Source organism: Rattus norvegicus, chromosome 17, assembly GCF_021556685.1.
Source record: "Rattus norvegicus strain SHRSP/BbbUtx chromosome 17, alternate assembly SHRSP_T2T, whole genome shotgun sequence".
In the NCBI taxonomy this organism is placed as follows: Eukaryota; Metazoa; Chordata; class Mammalia; order Rodentia; family Muridae; genus Rattus; species Rattus norvegicus.
In genome coordinates, this window is record NC_141550.1 from 53552209 (window position 1) to 53568481 (window position 16273).

The 16273-nt window shown below is 44.1% G+C and overlaps 2 long non-coding RNA genes across 2 annotated transcripts in view; one reads left to right on the forward strand and one right to left on the reverse strand.

Annotated features, from left to right (window-relative positions):
• Positions 1-682: 682 nt before the first annotated feature.
• On the reverse strand, positions 683-4000 carry LOC148000191 (uncharacterized). Its single transcript, XR_015641697.1, has 3 exons — positions 3872-4000; positions 2771-2804; positions 683-2406 (listed from the first exon to the last, which is right to left on the reverse strand). It is a non-coding gene; the product is annotated as an uncharacterized LOC148000191 (long non-coding RNA).
• Positions 2027-16273, forward strand: part of LOC148000192 (uncharacterized) — a 29881-nt gene continuing 15634 nt past the window's right edge. The window contains exon 1 of the long non-coding RNA XR_015641696.1: positions 2027-2455. This is a non-coding gene — a long non-coding RNA (uncharacterized LOC148000192). The remainder of the gene's footprint in view (positions 2456-16273) is intronic.

The following is a 16273-nucleotide window of genomic DNA, read 5'->3' on the forward strand; positions in this document are numbered from 1 at the left end:
TGAAACTTTGGTATGAATAAGTCTGTTTGAGTTCAATTCATTAGGCATCCCACAGTAGCTCAGTCCAAGCCAATGGTTTCCTATGCGTCCCATTTGATATTAACACACTACTGGGCAGGATTCAGAGAAGCTGGGAACAGCTTCAGCAGGACTGGAGGAGCTCGGAGTCTAGAGGCTGTCCACAAAAGGGGAGCCAACAGATCAGTATCCTAGGGCATGAGCTACACATGCCTGTGTGTCTGTGGAGCATGATACATGCCTGTGTGTCTATGGAGCATGATACATGCCTGTGTGTCTGTGGAGCATGATACTGACGGTTTCTTGTCTACCTTCCACATCCTATGTGCTAGCCCCTGGCAGTGCATACCAGCCTGGGATTATTCAGGGAAATGGATTCTGTGACAAGTTTCAACTTCACTAAAATGCTACAACCCTAAACCACATACCTAGGAAGATGAGGTCCAATTTGTGGCTAGGATTTTTACTTCAGACTGTCTAAAAATGGAAGAGAGGAAGTCAGAGAAGCACTTGGGGCTCTGCCAGAGAACCTAAGTTCAGTTTCTGTGGTTCACAACTTCCTGCCAGAAAGTCCAGTTTCAGGAGACTCAAAGAGCTCTTTGACCTCCTTGAGAACTGCACTCATGTGGCCTACACAAAAACAGAAACACACATACACACATATACACAGAGAGAAATATATGTTTTTTAATGCTGAAGAGAAAAGGGAGTAAATGTCCTGCAAGGAATTTCCTCTTTCTCATTTACTTTTTGCTTCATTTTGGAGGAAAGAGATGCATGGCTGCCCCTGAAAGTTACCTCTTCAGAAGCACCCAGGTCCTCTGCCCTGGACTTTTCCCAAAGGAGGGTCTTTTATCACAGTTCAAAGCACAGGAACAAAGGATCCCTGACAGTTTAGAGTTTGGGAGAGGCAGCTGATTTTTAAGGGTTTGAATTACCTAAGTATGTTTCATCGTATACTCTTAACTCCCGGGCAATCTCATCAACAACTGAAGCAGCCTCAATCCCTATAACAGTATCTACTGGAGTTCGTTTATTTCAGTACTCCAAAAGATGGCAGGCGTGTAGTTTGTCTCCATAGTTGCCGAGCTTCTTCCCTTGGCAACAACACCTGGATTCACGATGATTTCCATGCTGAGCTTCTGTTTCATCCTGGGTGGGCCTGCTTTCAAGTGACAACGATGACAATGACGACGACAGTGATTCATCCTGGGTAGGCCTGCTTTCAAGTGACGACGACGACGACGACTACGACGACAGTGACTGCTTCAGGCCACTTTTAAGAATAAAGTAGTCTCATAGTCAGGAGCACAGGTTTCAGCCCAGATTTCACAGGTTGACTTCCAGTTTACCGTGTTTGCTGTATGACTGACCTTCAACAGTGCCTCAGAGCTTTACATAGAAAATGAAGATTAAAAGTAGCAACAGCTTGAGGGAACGGTAGTAAGGATTCAGTAAATTCAGATATAAAAGCATAGATGAACCCTGTCCATAAAATTACGCACATAAAATACAGATTTAACAAACAGTGAGGGGGTTGGGGATTTGGCTCAGTGGTAGAGCGCTTGCCTAGCAAGCGCAAGGCCCTGGGTTCGGTCCCCAGCTCTGAAAAGAAGAAAAACAAACAAACAAACAAACAAACAGTGAGCACTCAGCAAACATTTGCTATTCCTTTAATTCTGAATATGACTCGTGGCTCATTTACTGTAGTGAGTGCATATTGGAAACTATTCTGGATCTACAGATCTTTCGCATTTTTAAAGCCTAGAAGGCGTGCTGCACATTTCTCAATAGCTGGTCTTCATGTCTCTTCATTTTGGACCCTCTGTATTCTATGGCAGTGCCAACAACGCGTCAGGAAAAATCTTATGATAGAAATATAGCAAGTGTCATTTCTGCTTTTATTTAAAAAAACAAAACCAAAAACATTTGGAGAAGCTTAAGTTTAATTTTCTAGTTGTCCACGGGGTGGCAGCACTGCTCTGAAATTGGCTGAAGAGTATGGTCCACTCCCGCCCTCTGCCGCAGACTGGCTGGTTTGGATTTTAAACATGGCTTCGTAGATCTCAGATTATTTCACACCCTTATTTAGACTCCACTTCGTCAACAACTTGGACCAAGAGCACCTTCGCATTGAGTGATACTGTTGTCTCTTCGTGGCTTGGAGCACAATTTCAGTTTGGCCCAAAAGGTCTCTGTCGTGGCTCTCAGCAGTGTTGCTTGTGTGCAGTGAACGCAGGGAAGCAGGCTCTCCTAGACAGTCCATGTTCGAGGTCAGGAGTGTCTTCGTAGGAGACCAGCTCCTCACTTCCGTGCCCTGAGTAACCACAGCAGGGAGAGGAGAGAGTGTGTCAGGTCAACCTGGCGATCTCTGCTCTTCGGAATTCCCTGTTTGCCCAGGAAGGAAAAGGAAAAACAGAAAATGCAAGGTCAAAAGGTAAGAGGGGACTGGAGAGGTGGCTCAAACGGGACTGGAGAGACGGCTCAGTAGCGTGGCTGCTTTCTATTCTTGCAGAGGACAGTGTTCAGTTCCAAGCACCTACAAAAGGCCTCGCACTGTCTGTGACTGTAATCCCAAACTATCCCAGGCCCTTTTTCAGCCTCCGTGGAATCCTACAGTGCCCAGAAACTAAGCAGGCTCACATACACATGCACATGCACATGCACATGCACATGCACATGCACATACACATGCACATTAAAAAAAGTTAATCTTGGGGCTGGGGATTTAGCTCAGTGGTAGAGTGCTTACCTAGGAAGCGCAAGGCCCTGGGTTCGGTCCCCAGCTCCGAAAAAAAGAACCAAAAAAAAAAAAAAAAAAAAAAGTTAATCTTTAATAAAACCAAACTAGGCTATATTCAGATTCCTTAGAACCATGTCAATTTTTATATCATGATGACATTACTGAAACTCATGCCCCAGCAGGTTTTCAGGGTCTGGTTGCCTACTTTCTTACACCTTTAGGATTATTGGGGTGGAACCTGTCACTGTAGGATATCTTCTGTTTAATTGAAGTCCAAGGGGATTTGCGGTGGAAAACTTTTGGAGACGGAGTTATGGCGCCCTCTGGTGACTCATTGTAGGCATGACCATTCTGGTTTCCATTTCTCCCTCTAAACAATCCACGTTTTGCTGTTTGAATCCTACGTAACCCTGCTTTGAGACTATCAATTTTCACATAATCTTGGGATCCCCAAAGTAGATGTTATGAGGCTACTTATCAGCAACGTGTAAGCAAAGCAGAATTAAAGAGGAAGAACCAGTAAACTGTGAGTTAAAAATAGCAATGTACTTGGTGTCTAAAGAGCTGGTGCCTGCAGTCCCCAAGTTCCCTTTCCCCATCTTTTCCTGGAAGATAGTCTAAGTAAATGACTTCCTCCCCGGGTGCACAGACTGTGTCCTTTGAGACTTCTACCTCCACCAAAGCTTGTGCCAGTGACTTGTTTGAGGGTGGTGCCAGGTCCTGCTTTTTGTGCCAGGAAGTGGCCCCGGTAGGTAACACACACTTCGCACATTGGCCAGAGAGCCCTTGCATTGACCTTGGTGGTACTCACGACGGTACTCCTTATTTTCAGGCTTTAACATGCTGAATAACAATTTTTAAAAGTAGAAACAAGGGTCATGTGTTTTGGAGAAACCCAGCAAATCAAGCTGTAGACATCACAAACTTGATTCATTGCAGTTCCCATGTGGATTCCAAAGGCTGAAGCCAGTCTGCATGGTTTTCTGCTTTGGTTTGAGGATGCAATCCCGTCTTTGGGTGTGCTAGGAAGTGTATCATAATACACGCCTAGACCCAGCGTCTGTTTTCCTTCTGCCATGAACACCCCCCCCCCCATCAACAGCACTCTACCTTTGTAGGTCTCAGCAGTATCCTGGGTGCACAAGAGTGAACTTCCTCATTTTCTCTCTGCAAAATGCTTCCCAAGTCTCCTAAACCTTAGCTGCCAGTTCAGTGGTTGCAATCAGACTCTTTGTTTGCAGTGTTATGTGTTAAATAAACAGTTTACTTGGGCATGGTGCTGTATGCTCTTAGTTCCAGCACTGGGGAGGCAAAAGCAGGCCAATATCTGTGAGTTTGAGACCCAGCCTTGGCCCCAATCTCCCAAAGTACCTTTCATTGCCTTATCCTAACATCTACCCCTCACAGGCTTTGTAGGACTGGCCTGATCTTCTAGACCTGGCTGGAGGCAAAAGGGGGCTGAGCTCCACTCCTGCTTACATAACCTGCCGCTCAGGCTGGTTCACTGGTCCTATAGGCTCTGACTAACACAGTACCTCTTCATTAGGTACACCTGACTGCTAAACGAACCCTGCTTGCTGAATAGTCTCCACCCTATCAGGGAAGAGATTTATAACAGCATACTTGGGAGGTTAATTATCTTTCTCTAGGACAAGCCTTGACATTTTAACCAGCACTGACACCTTCACCCCTTTGATGGATTGCTATTTATATTTTAAAGCAACCCAGAGACTTACTAGCACATTTACCTTTTGATAAGTTTTTTCTACTGGGAGCTAAGGCCTAACAAAAATCTACTATATTTGCTTTTGAGTAATCTGGAGAGACACTTTTGTCTGCTTTAGGGCTTTGCAAACCCAATTTTCATAATCGCCTAGAGCCTTTCTACTTCATAAAAATCACAAACCAAGATGTAGCTCAGCAAAACCACTAAAGTCTCATACCAGTCCTGAGGTCTCTGAGATCTCAGTTCACTCTCCTGCACGATACTACCAGACCCAGTGAACTGAGCATCAAAGAACATGACTTTGCTAAAATGATGATTCTTTTAGCAAAGAATGCTTCCTTTAATATGTCATATCCCAGTTAGGCACGTGCATCCCCTATTTCCTGCTAATCTCTGATATTCATGAGAATACCCAGTGGATCACCATGTGGCCTGTATGAGCCAGTTCATCGGAGACCTGTTTCCTTTATTTTCCTTGACAGCTTTTGTCTACAGGGCCCTCAGCTTCCAGGGGAGTCACATCAATTCCACTCACTCCCATTCCTTGTGCCCTCAAAAGCTGGGCTATAAGAGCTACTTATTAAAAAGTCTTTTTTTAATGCAAGAAGTTTATATGAAAAGTAGCTCCTGTTCATCATAGCTTCTTGTACTAGACCATTATTAAGATGCTCTTGTGAAAGCTGACTTATGGATGCTTCCTTTCATTTGAATTGAGGGTCAGGGGGTTGGGGTTTTAGCTCAGTGGTAGAGCTCTTGTCTAGCAAGCACAAGGCGCTGGGTTCGGTCCTCAGCTTAAGAAGGCTTAAGAATTTAAAGGTCAGACCAGAGTGGCATCTTCCTTCACTCCTACCTCACTCGCTCTGTCCTCAATGTCTGATTCTTCCTATGGCTTCTAAGGATCTTGGAACCCAATAAGAGCAAATTAGCACAGATCTAATTTGTGCTTTCACATCTATCTCATCTTCCTTTGTCTTTTCTTGCCCAGTTGAGGTCTAATGCCCAAGGCAGCACGTCCTTGTCATCATAATTCCTTCCTCCTCTGGGTAAGCTCTCTCTGGACAGATGACTGACATTGAATGACAAGTCCTTCCCTCCTCAAAGGTCATGAAACTGCCACCATAGCCAAAGGTCAGTCCATACTTGGGTCTTTTGGGGATTGTAACATACTTTTGAGTCAACCTTTGATGTGTCTGAAAACTCATGAGACACGCTTTATTTATCAAAGAGGTGTGCCACCTTATACTACATAGAGAATGGTGGCCACAATGACACTTCCCTTTAATGGTGTGCCAGTCTCAGACGGATCAGCCTAGCGGCATTACTTATCATCTGTAGCAAGGGAGCATCCTGGACTACACAGAGCATGGTCGTCCTATGGAGATTGCTGCAGTAAGGACTGCACCTTCAGACTCATCAGCCTCCCCTGTGTTTCTTACCCCTCCTTGCAGAGGCCGTACAATGGCTTCTCTTCAGTTAGCTTAGTTCCTGTGCATTTGTCTATAGCATTTTTCCCAGGGAAGTACAAATATCTATTCATACCAGAAAGAGCATCAAAGATGCACAAAAGAAAGGATTCAACCTAGGTCTAAGTGTAGCAGACCAATGAGTTTATTGGGGTTATTTATGGGAACACAGACCAGGGCTAACTTACAGGAGCAGGAGTGACACAAAAGCAGCTGAAAATCCTACCCCACCTTAGATGATGACTCACAAATGAGGTAGCCATGGAGCTCCCTGCATGACTTGCAATTAGCTACACCAGACTCATCTCCTCTAGAAATAGTAACCACATATATTACCTCAGGAAGGGACCTCATGATCCTTTTACCTTTGTGAGCACCATATAGATGAGATTACTGGGCCTCATAAGCTTCCTGACCTTAAGTGTCTTTCTTCCTTCCAGGAGAGAGATTTCCATTTGCAGGAAATGGCTACATGATAGTAGTTATGTGAGAGAAAGTTAGAAGGTACCAGGGTATCCACCAGAGAATGATAATACTTACAATAGAACGCATTGGTTATGATGAGATTAAAAGCAGCACTATCCAAAACCTTTTGCAATATCCTAGGCAGGGGACCCACGCTTGTGACCCTAGTATTTGGGAGTCCAAGGCAGAAGGATTTCAAACTTAAGGACCAGTTCTATAGTGACACTCTGTGCCAGAAAATAAAACCGTGTGGGGGTAGAGAGAAGGAAGGAGAAAAGGAGAGGAGGAGGAGAGGGGGGAAGAAAAAGGCAAGAAGAGGGAGAAAAGGAAGAAAAACTTTTTGTAGTGATGGACAGGCTTCACATCTGCTCTGTTCCTAGGCAGATGCGCTTAGTATTTACTTGAAATGTGTTTAATGAGACCGATAAAATGATTTTTAATTATATTAAACTTCAGTTCATTTGAGTTAAAACAGATCCCACAGCTGTTGAATTACATAGGATCTAGGGCAGCCAAGAGTGAGTGATTATCTTAATTAGGGTTTTCCTGCCATGAACGGGTACCATGACCAAGGCAAGTCCTATAAAAGACAACATTTAGTTGGGCTGGCTTACAGGTTCAGAGGTTCAGACCATCATCATCAAAGTGGGAGCAGGCATGATGGAGACAGCTGAGAATTCTACATCTTAACCTGATGACTAGTAGTGGAAAACTCACTTCCAGGCAGGTTGAACTAGGATATTAAAGCTCACACCCACAGTGACACACCTACTCCAACATCCACTCCACACTTCCTAATAGTGCCACTCCTTGGCCCAAATATATACAAACCACCACACTGATCATGAAGGAGCTGCTACTCAGTATTGATGACCTTACCTACCAAGACCCCTCTACTTCTGGTCTACTTTTCTTGACCCTGCTCTGGGGGAAGGAACCCACCCCAACCCTCCCACCCTCTGACTAAGGACATGAGGCATCTCCTTCGAAGGTCCTCCTTAGGAGAAGAAACTGTTCTGACAGTGGGGGCCTGAGAGACTGCTACTGCCCACACTCTTTCTTTTCTTCCCTTCTTCAGGAATATGAGAAAGGGAGAAAGGGAGAAAGGGAAAATCAAAGGGGAAAATGCTTCCTCCAGAGGTGAGAGAGAGTCCCGTGTGAAACAGAAAAGGAGGGACCTCTGAGGGAAACAAAACATTACTTACTTGAGACCAACTTCACAGAGGAGGTGAGCAGAGTCCAGTCCCTGCTAGGGTCTAAGGTCCATTTTCTTCCTCCATTGTTCTTAGAATTTCCTATTCTGTGTTGGAGTTTGGAGACCTTTCTAGAAGACAGACTTGTTCCACACTCAAATTGATTCCCAGGAGGATTTCTAAAGGAGCAAAGCAACTAGGGATAGCGTGTTTGAAGGCTACACGTTCTCTCTGTGTAAGATACACTTCTGTATTTCAGATGCACACTGTCTCGTGCCTCAGACATTCGTTCCCCAATGGGGTAGAGATAGACATGAGGTCGTTTCTCCAGAGTAGGTGACATGAGTGTGAAAGTAGTGTATTAAAGAAAAATAAATTTAACAGTAAGGTTTAAAGAGAGCAGGAGAGAAGGGGACAGTGGGAGTGGGGGCTACTACAAATACTACAATGGGCATCAAGGAAGTCAGGCCCTTGTACTGCAGAAGTCAGTGAGCTGAGATATTAAGAAACCAAATTTCTGCACTGGGTAAGAATACCAAGGCTCAGGGGAGGGGTAGGTCGGTGCGCGCGCGCGCGCGTGTGTGTGTGTGTGTGTGTGTGTGTGTGTGTGTGTGTGACACGTGAGTCTAGTTGGAGCATGAATTCAGTCTGGTATATTGTGAATGACTTTGGAGAGGTCACCTACATGTCTCAAGCCTCGAGCCTCAGTTGCCTCTTCTATACAAATGGGTCATCATACCAACTTGTAGTCCACCTGTGAGTGACCGTACACACCGTCTTAATTATCAGGAGAACCTTATAGAGACAAGTAAAGCATCTATCACTCTTGAGGCTGTATTTACATGAATGTTAGAAAAGGCAAGGCTCACCAGGTGAGCCTGTCACCTCCCTTATACCTTCTGCACCTCCCCTTAGCATTTCATGAGAAGACTGAAAGCTTAAGAGAAAAAGAATTTAGAAAAAGTTGGAAGTTACAAATGGCTGGGACTATGAATAATAAAATGTGCCCAATGACGTGTAACCCTAAAGCTGCTTCACTGTTGTAAGTTAACACATGCTTTGAAGGCAGTGTGTTCATTTTAGAGGTATGGAAAACATTTTGGGTTGAATTAATTTATTTCTGTTGAGTTGCAGTGATCCGTCAGAATGTAAAACCTAAGAGCCATTCTTCCCAGTGCTTTCCAGGGAGCAGGTTTACCTCCCACTAGGGCAGAAAAGCTGCCTTCTAAATCCACACTTGATCTAACTTGTCAAGGTGCCCCTCTGTTCTGTCCTCTTGACAACTAATGAGCCCAGCTACCTGCACCTCTAGTCCAATAACCCAAGTTGAGAGTGCCTCTCAATGTGTGGGAACAGAAGCTACACAGTCCAAGGATACAAAACTCCTTCAGATTGTGTGTTCCATGGAAGCAAAAATCACATGAATGGACTCATTCAATAAAGGCCTCCTATACCCTCAGAACCCAGTAGTCAGAATGAGCACTAAACTTTTGAAAATATATACTTTATAGTAATACAGAGAGACGCTTAGACTTTAAAAAAATAAGACCGGGTTTTATGTACTTACTAATAAGTGGATAATAGCCAAAAGAGTACAGAGTACCTAGGATAAAATCCACAGAACTCCCACACCAAAGGCCCAAGTGAGGATGCTTCAGTCTCAGTTGGGAGAAGAAAGCAATCAGGAGAGTAGAGGGAGGGAGAAACAGGGGAAGAGGAAGGGAGAAAAGGGAACATGATCAGGTATTGGGGAGGGGAAACAAGAGAGAAGCCCCAAGGGCCAGCAGAATGAATGGAAATGTGCAGCCTCAGGGAATGAGAGGTGGGGGATCCTCTAAAATGTACCAGGGACCTGGGAGGTGAGAGACTCTCAGGACTCAAAAGGAGGGACTTTAGATGAAATGTTCATCAGTGAAGAGAGGGAGCTTGTAGAGTTCCAGTAGAAAAACGGGGCCTCAGGTGGAGGGATGGAGTTGCCATCCCACAGTAAAAAGCTCTAACCCAGAATTGTTCCTGTTTAAAATAACTGCAGGGACAAAAATGGAGAAGAGACTGAGGGAAAATCGGTCCAGTGACCAGCCCAACTTGTGATCCATCTCAAGGGGAGGCTCCAAGACCTGACACTATTACTGATGCTATGGTGTGCTTATAGACAGGAGCCTAGCATGGCTGACCTGCATGCAAGAGGCCCAACAAGCAGCTGACTGAGACAGAGGCTGATACTTACACCCAACCAATGGACAGAAGCTGAGGACCCCTGTGGTTGAACTAGGGAAAAGGTGGAAGAAGCTAAGGAGGAGGGCGACCCCATAGGAAGACCAGCAGTCTCAACTAACCCAGATGTTGTGGTAAATATTATAAATATACAAAAACCCTGGATAGCTGACATTGTTGAGCCATACGGCACTTGCAGGGTATATTCATCTCTGCGGTAGCTGGTTCTAGGGTACCACACCATGCTACCCCTGGCTATTCTCTGATCCCATTGGTGGCCGCTGCTCTGGTTCTGTGCCTCAGAACTCTGCTCACACTCCCAGCATCCGCCCCCTAAATGTTACAGTCACAACTCCCAGCAACCTGTTAAAATCAGGACTCAATAAGTTTGTAATTTAGCAATTAGATTTATCTTACTAATTTATCTCAGAAAATTTACACTCCACAAAACGTCCACATAATAAACTCAGAGCCAATTGTTAATGAGATTAAACCACCCACCTACAGAAGACAAATTGACCTATAAAAATCCATCCCTTAAGAAATATTCATAACTACCTGTGGCCATTTAAGGCCACATGGCTCTGGGTCATTCTTTTCTGCCTCCATCTTGGTTCTTTTCCTCTTTCTCCTCTCTCTCTTCTTACCAAAACTCTATCCCTGCCCCACTTTCTCACTGCCCAATCACGGGCCCTACCCCATCCTGTGCCAGCCCCCACCTGAAGAAAGACAATAATCCGCACACAGACACATGAGATCTCTCAGACACTGAGCCACCAACCAGGTAGCATACACCAGCTGGTCTGAGGATCCCAACACATGTACAGCAGAGGACTGCCTATCTGGCCTCAGTGAGAGAAGATGCACAACCCTCAAGAGACCTGAGGCCCCAGGGGTTGGGGAGGCCTGGTGGAAGTGGAGGGAGGGGTGGGGGAATAGAGGGTAAGGGGGGAGGAGGAATGGGATGTGGAATAGTCAGAGGGCAGACCAGGAGGGGGTTAATGACTAGACTGTAAAAAATAAAAGTAATAAAGAACTAAGACTGGGTTTCAAACTCTGAGTAAGGTGATAGGAGAGCAAAGTCAAAGCAATGGAGGAAGGCAGAGCTCTTAAGAGAAGAGTATCATTGTTGTTTTTCCTATGGGTTGCAAATCCCTTCAGCTCCTTCAGTTCTTTAACTTCTATATTGGGGACCCCACACTCAGTCCAGTGGTTGGCTGTGAGCATCTGCCTCTGTATTTGTCAGGCTCTGGAAGAACAACGATATCAGTCAACCAGAACGCCCAGAGCTCCGAGGGACTAAACCACCAACCAAAGAATACATATGGAGGGTCCTCTGGCTCCAGCCGCATTTGTAGTAGAGGATGGTCTTGTCAGACACCAATGGGAGGAAAGGCCTTTGGTCCTAGAAAGGCTTGATGCCCCAGTGTAGAGGAATTCCAGGTCATGGAGTGGGTGTATGGGAGAGCACCCTCATAGAAGTAGGGTGAGGAAGGATGGGGTAAAGGGGTAACTGCAAAGGGGATAACATTTGAAATGTAAATAAATAAAATATCCAGTAAAAAAAAGTTAAAAAAAACAGTAAAAAATAAATAAATAAAAGACTGTTAGTTCTTAGAGGCACAGAGCAGAAACCAGCAAGCTTAGAACATGATGTGTAGTTCTGGCTGGCTGGGAACTCACTATATAGATAGACCAAGCTGATCCCGAACTCACAGCAATCCACCTCCCTTTGCCTCCTGAGTGATAGAACTAAATGTATGAGGCACCACACCTAGCTATTACTGAAGACTTTTCTTGTAATCTTTATGGCATTCACTAGGCCTGGAACCAAGACACTGGCACATGGCAAATGCACAACCATTTTAAGTTAATGCTAGAAAGGAAGAAGGTGTCTGCTGACGTACAGTGAGCATATCAATTCCTGATGACCAATCGGTTTTGACTTATGGTTCCAGAGGGATAAGAGTCCATCATGATATGGTAGAAATATGGCAGGGAGCAGCAAGCACAACAGTGGGAGCGGGAAGCTGCTAGATCACAGTTATTTTTCCCCAAAAGTCATAATTCATGTCCTTGGAGTGTTTGTATGAGTGATCACATTGGCTCGCCATTCAGATCCTCGATGGGAGCTATTATTAATTAGCATCATTTGATTGGTCCTGGCAAGGAAGAAGCAACTATGGCTGAAGAGCATTACCCCATTTGACTCCCTCATGGTGAAGGTGCTGATACTTTGAATGAGAGAAGCCCAGGCCCAGTGATATACTTCCTCCAGCTAGGCTAGACCTCCCAGTAACCTCTCCAAATGGCACCAAGTGGAGGCCAAGTGTTCAAGTGCCTGAACCTGTGAAGGAAATTTCTCTTTCAAACCACCACTCAGTTCAGTGGTTCTAATCAAAATTCGTGTGTGTTTGTTTCTTAACTCACCCTAATTTTTCTGAACTATTGGCTGTGGTGCACTGGTATAGAACTTTATAGATTCAGTGTGATCTCAATTAAACTCCTGCAATATTCCTAAAGTTCAAATAGAACTACAAAAACTCTCAGTAACCAAAGCAGGAAGGACCCATCCCAAATAAGGGCTACACCTTGTAGTGGCAGCCCATATAAGAAAGACACAGAAGAAGGAAACTGCTTTTTTGCCCACTTGTGGTCACTTAGTGGCAAATTTATATATTCTGTGGCTGAAGCATTCTTTCGCTTCAGGATTGCAGTGAAGACTGAAGACCAGTAGCTTCTAGAGAATCCTGCAGGCCTGCAGTGCCTGGTTGGACTGAGAAATATCGGAGGTACATATTTTTACTATAATTTCCTGTAGAGAATCCTGTAGAGAGCAATTATCATTCCAGACTTCAAAACATATTACAGAGCCATAGTAATAAAAACATTAATGTACTAGCACATCCACAAGCATGTAAACCAATGGGACAAAATAGAAGACAAAACCATGAGTATACATGATTACAGTCATCTGATATTTGACAAAGATGCCAAATCATACACTGCAGAAAAGACAGCTGTAAAGAAAAGTGATGTTATGATTAGACATCATAAAATAGGTAAAATTATACCACGTGAGGTAACTCAGGCATAGAAAAACAAATAGCATAGACTCTGCTCATATGGATCCTTGCTTCAAAGTCTTGAATTCTATGTTCAACCTAGAGTTCTTGTACTGTCCTGAGAACTAGAAAGAGGCTATTGAGAGCATTTGAGGTAAAAGTATATAGTAGGGTATAAGTAACTTAAAGGCAGAAAAAGTCACTCCAAAAGAATGAATGTTTAAATGGAGAAGGAATTTGAAACTGAGGCTGTAGGAGAAAGCTTCGACCAAATGAATGAGGAATAAAAAAGCAGTCCATTAACCTACAGTCTTATAACCAAAGTATAAATAAAAAAGTCATTGTAAAGGAAATACCTGCAAGGATGGAAAAAAGTTTCTCCTTTAATCTATAGTGCCAGCTTTAATTAAATAGTGCCAGCTGTGGGGAAACTTTATGAATTGCCAGTCACAGAGCCCTAAAGGACCATATAACAACAAGAATTCTTGCCATTGTTCTTGCTTGCTGTCAACTTGACACAAACTCACAAACTTCAGGGAAGAGGAAACCCCAATTGAAAATTTCCTCCATCAGATTGGCCTGCAAACATGTCTTTGTGGCATTCTATTAATTACTAAGTGATGCTGAAGAACCCAGCCTACTGTGGATGGCGCCATTCCTAAGCAGGTGGGCCTGCAAAAGCTAGCTTAGTGAGGCAAGGGCATCAGTGAACATGAGCGATGTTCCTTTGTGGTCTCTACTTCAGTTTCTTCCTCTAGAGTCTTGCCTTGAGTTCCTGCCTTGGTTCCCTTGATGATGGACTGTAATATAAACACACATGCACACACACAAACAAAACAAAACAAAACAAAAACAAAAATAAAACAAACAAAAAACCCAAAAACAAAAACAAAAAACAAAACAATTTTTCTCCCTCAAGTTGTTTTTGGTCTGTGTTTGTCACAGCATCAGAAACCAGACTAGGACTGGACCAGACCAGAACTAAATGATAAAACCTTGCTAAAGACCCCATTTATCTTGGTTGCAAGATTTAGAGAATCAAGCTGGAGTTGTACTAGAAGTTTCTTCCTTGCCGTGGTCTTACTCAGCTGTGCACCCAACATAGAACCTGCTGGGCAAGATGTGCAAACTTGGGTAATAGTTGCATGCTTGTGACAGTGGTAATCAACTGCTCTCTGGCTGGATTTGAGGCCAACCAGAGAATGAGATTCCATAGCTGGTACTTTAAACTCACTCAAAGGCCAATAGTAGGAAACTTCACCAAGGCAGGAGACATGATTCTACTTTCTAAATATCTGTGTTTATACCCACAGTGTTGCTTTTTTTTCCTTTTTCTTGCTGTACTTGAACACCATATCCAAGGCAACTTTGAGAAGAAATTGCTTGGTTTTACATTCCAGAAAGTTAAGAGTCTTTCATGGTAGGGAAGGCTGGCGACAAGCAACAGGCATGGCAGCTGCAGCAGGAGGAGGCTGAGCCCTCACATCCTTCTCTGTAAGCACAAAACGGAAAGAGCAAACAAGTAGTCTCTCAAAGCCTGTCCCAGTGGTGTACTTCCTCCAGCAAGGCCACACCTCCTAAGCCTCCCCCTGCCATCAGTTAGGGACCAAGTATTCAAATACATGAGCCTGTAGGGGTCAGAACATTTTCATTCAAACCACAATACCCATCACTTCTCAGAGAAACCTCTTTTTGCAGCAAATGGTAAATACAGAGACTCATGGCTGCTCACAATACTGAGGCTAAGTGAAGGTTGAGTGTCCAACATTTATAGCATCCTCTTCAAGTTTCAGGGAACACTGTAGAAAAGATGGTGGAAAAAAATGTAATCGCCAGAATAGAGGGAGAAGAGTTACAAAGTCCCCTACACTCTGGATGTTTGCACTGGATCTGCACAAGACAGGACTCGTTAGGAGCCAGGCGAGAATGGAAGATGGACTCAGGGAGCCCTACTTCTCACTGATGAAGAGCTTCCTATAGATAAATTCTGGGAAAGGGCAAGTACCTTCAGTTGTGTAGCACTAATGGCCCCATCAGGCTCTGGTTAGTCACCCGGAGAGCTCTGGTTAAACTAAATGAGTTCGACACAACAATAACACCATGAAACTGGGGAAGGAATAGATAAGAAGGAACAGAGAGGGGTAGAAGAGAGCTAAGAAAAGACAGGGACAGATAAACCAGAATGCAGTATATGTAATGTATAAAATTGTCAGAAAACTAACCTAATAAAAATAAAAATCAATGTGTTTCTAAATACTAGCAAAGGGTTGAAAATAAAATATTAAAACTAGCCTAGCAGTGGCGGCTCTTAACCTTTAATCCCAGAGCTCTGGAGGTAGAGGCAGGTGCATCTTTATGAGCTTGAGGCCAGCCTGGCCACAGAGTGAGTTTCAGGACAGCCAAGGGTACACAAAGAAACCCTGTCTCAAAACAAAACAAAACAAAACAAAACAAAACAAAATGAGTCATTCTTATACAGCTTTCAAAAATTCATTAAAGATGTAGTCTACACCTGCATCTGAAGTTCAATGCTATAAAAACTATCAGGGAGAACACAGGAGAGTCCTCGATAAATTCAATGATAGGGCTTTTTTAATTTTTAAAAATTTTCTTCTAGGTTTATTTATTTGTATGAATTTTGCCTGCATGTATGTACCGTGTGTGTGTGTGTGTGTGTGTGTGTGTGTGTGTGTGTGTGTGTGTGTTACCTACAGAGGCCAGAAGATGGCATTAGGTCCCCTGAAATTGCAGTTATAGATGGTTGTGTTTGGTTGGGGCCTCCAGCTTGCCTCCTACCCCCAATCCCCACATGCTCCTGTAAACTCCATTCCTTCCTCTCTCTCCAACTCCACTCGCTCAGGAAAGAAAAAAAGGTGTCAAAAACTCAGTTTTGGGTTGGGGATTTAGCTCAGTGATAGAGCGCTTGCCTAGGAAGCACAAGGCCCTGGGTTCAGTCCCCAGCTCCGAAAAAAAAGAAAAAAAAACTCAGTTCCACATTCTTGACAACTGTTGCAACTCCCTCCCCTGAAACCACCAGTCACCCAAATCCCTGCCTTATGTGACCATACCTGGTGTGCACAAGCCCAGTGTATGCAGACAGGTTATTTTCCTTCACCAACAGTTCCCACCGTAGCCTATGCTGTGACTTCTCCCAGTGGTATCATCCCCTGAGCTTGCTGGACCCCCTGAGGTTGGTGAACTCACTCAGGAGCCATTCCCAAATAGACCTGCCTTTTTCTCTTTTAATTCTGTTTGAATTGGCGTATGTTGTCAGTGGAGAAGACTATTAGGTTGTAAGCCACTATGTGAGTGCTAGGAACCAAATCCCAGTCCTCTGGAAGAAACGTGCTCTTAACAGATGGGACATTTCTCCAACTCTCTGGCGA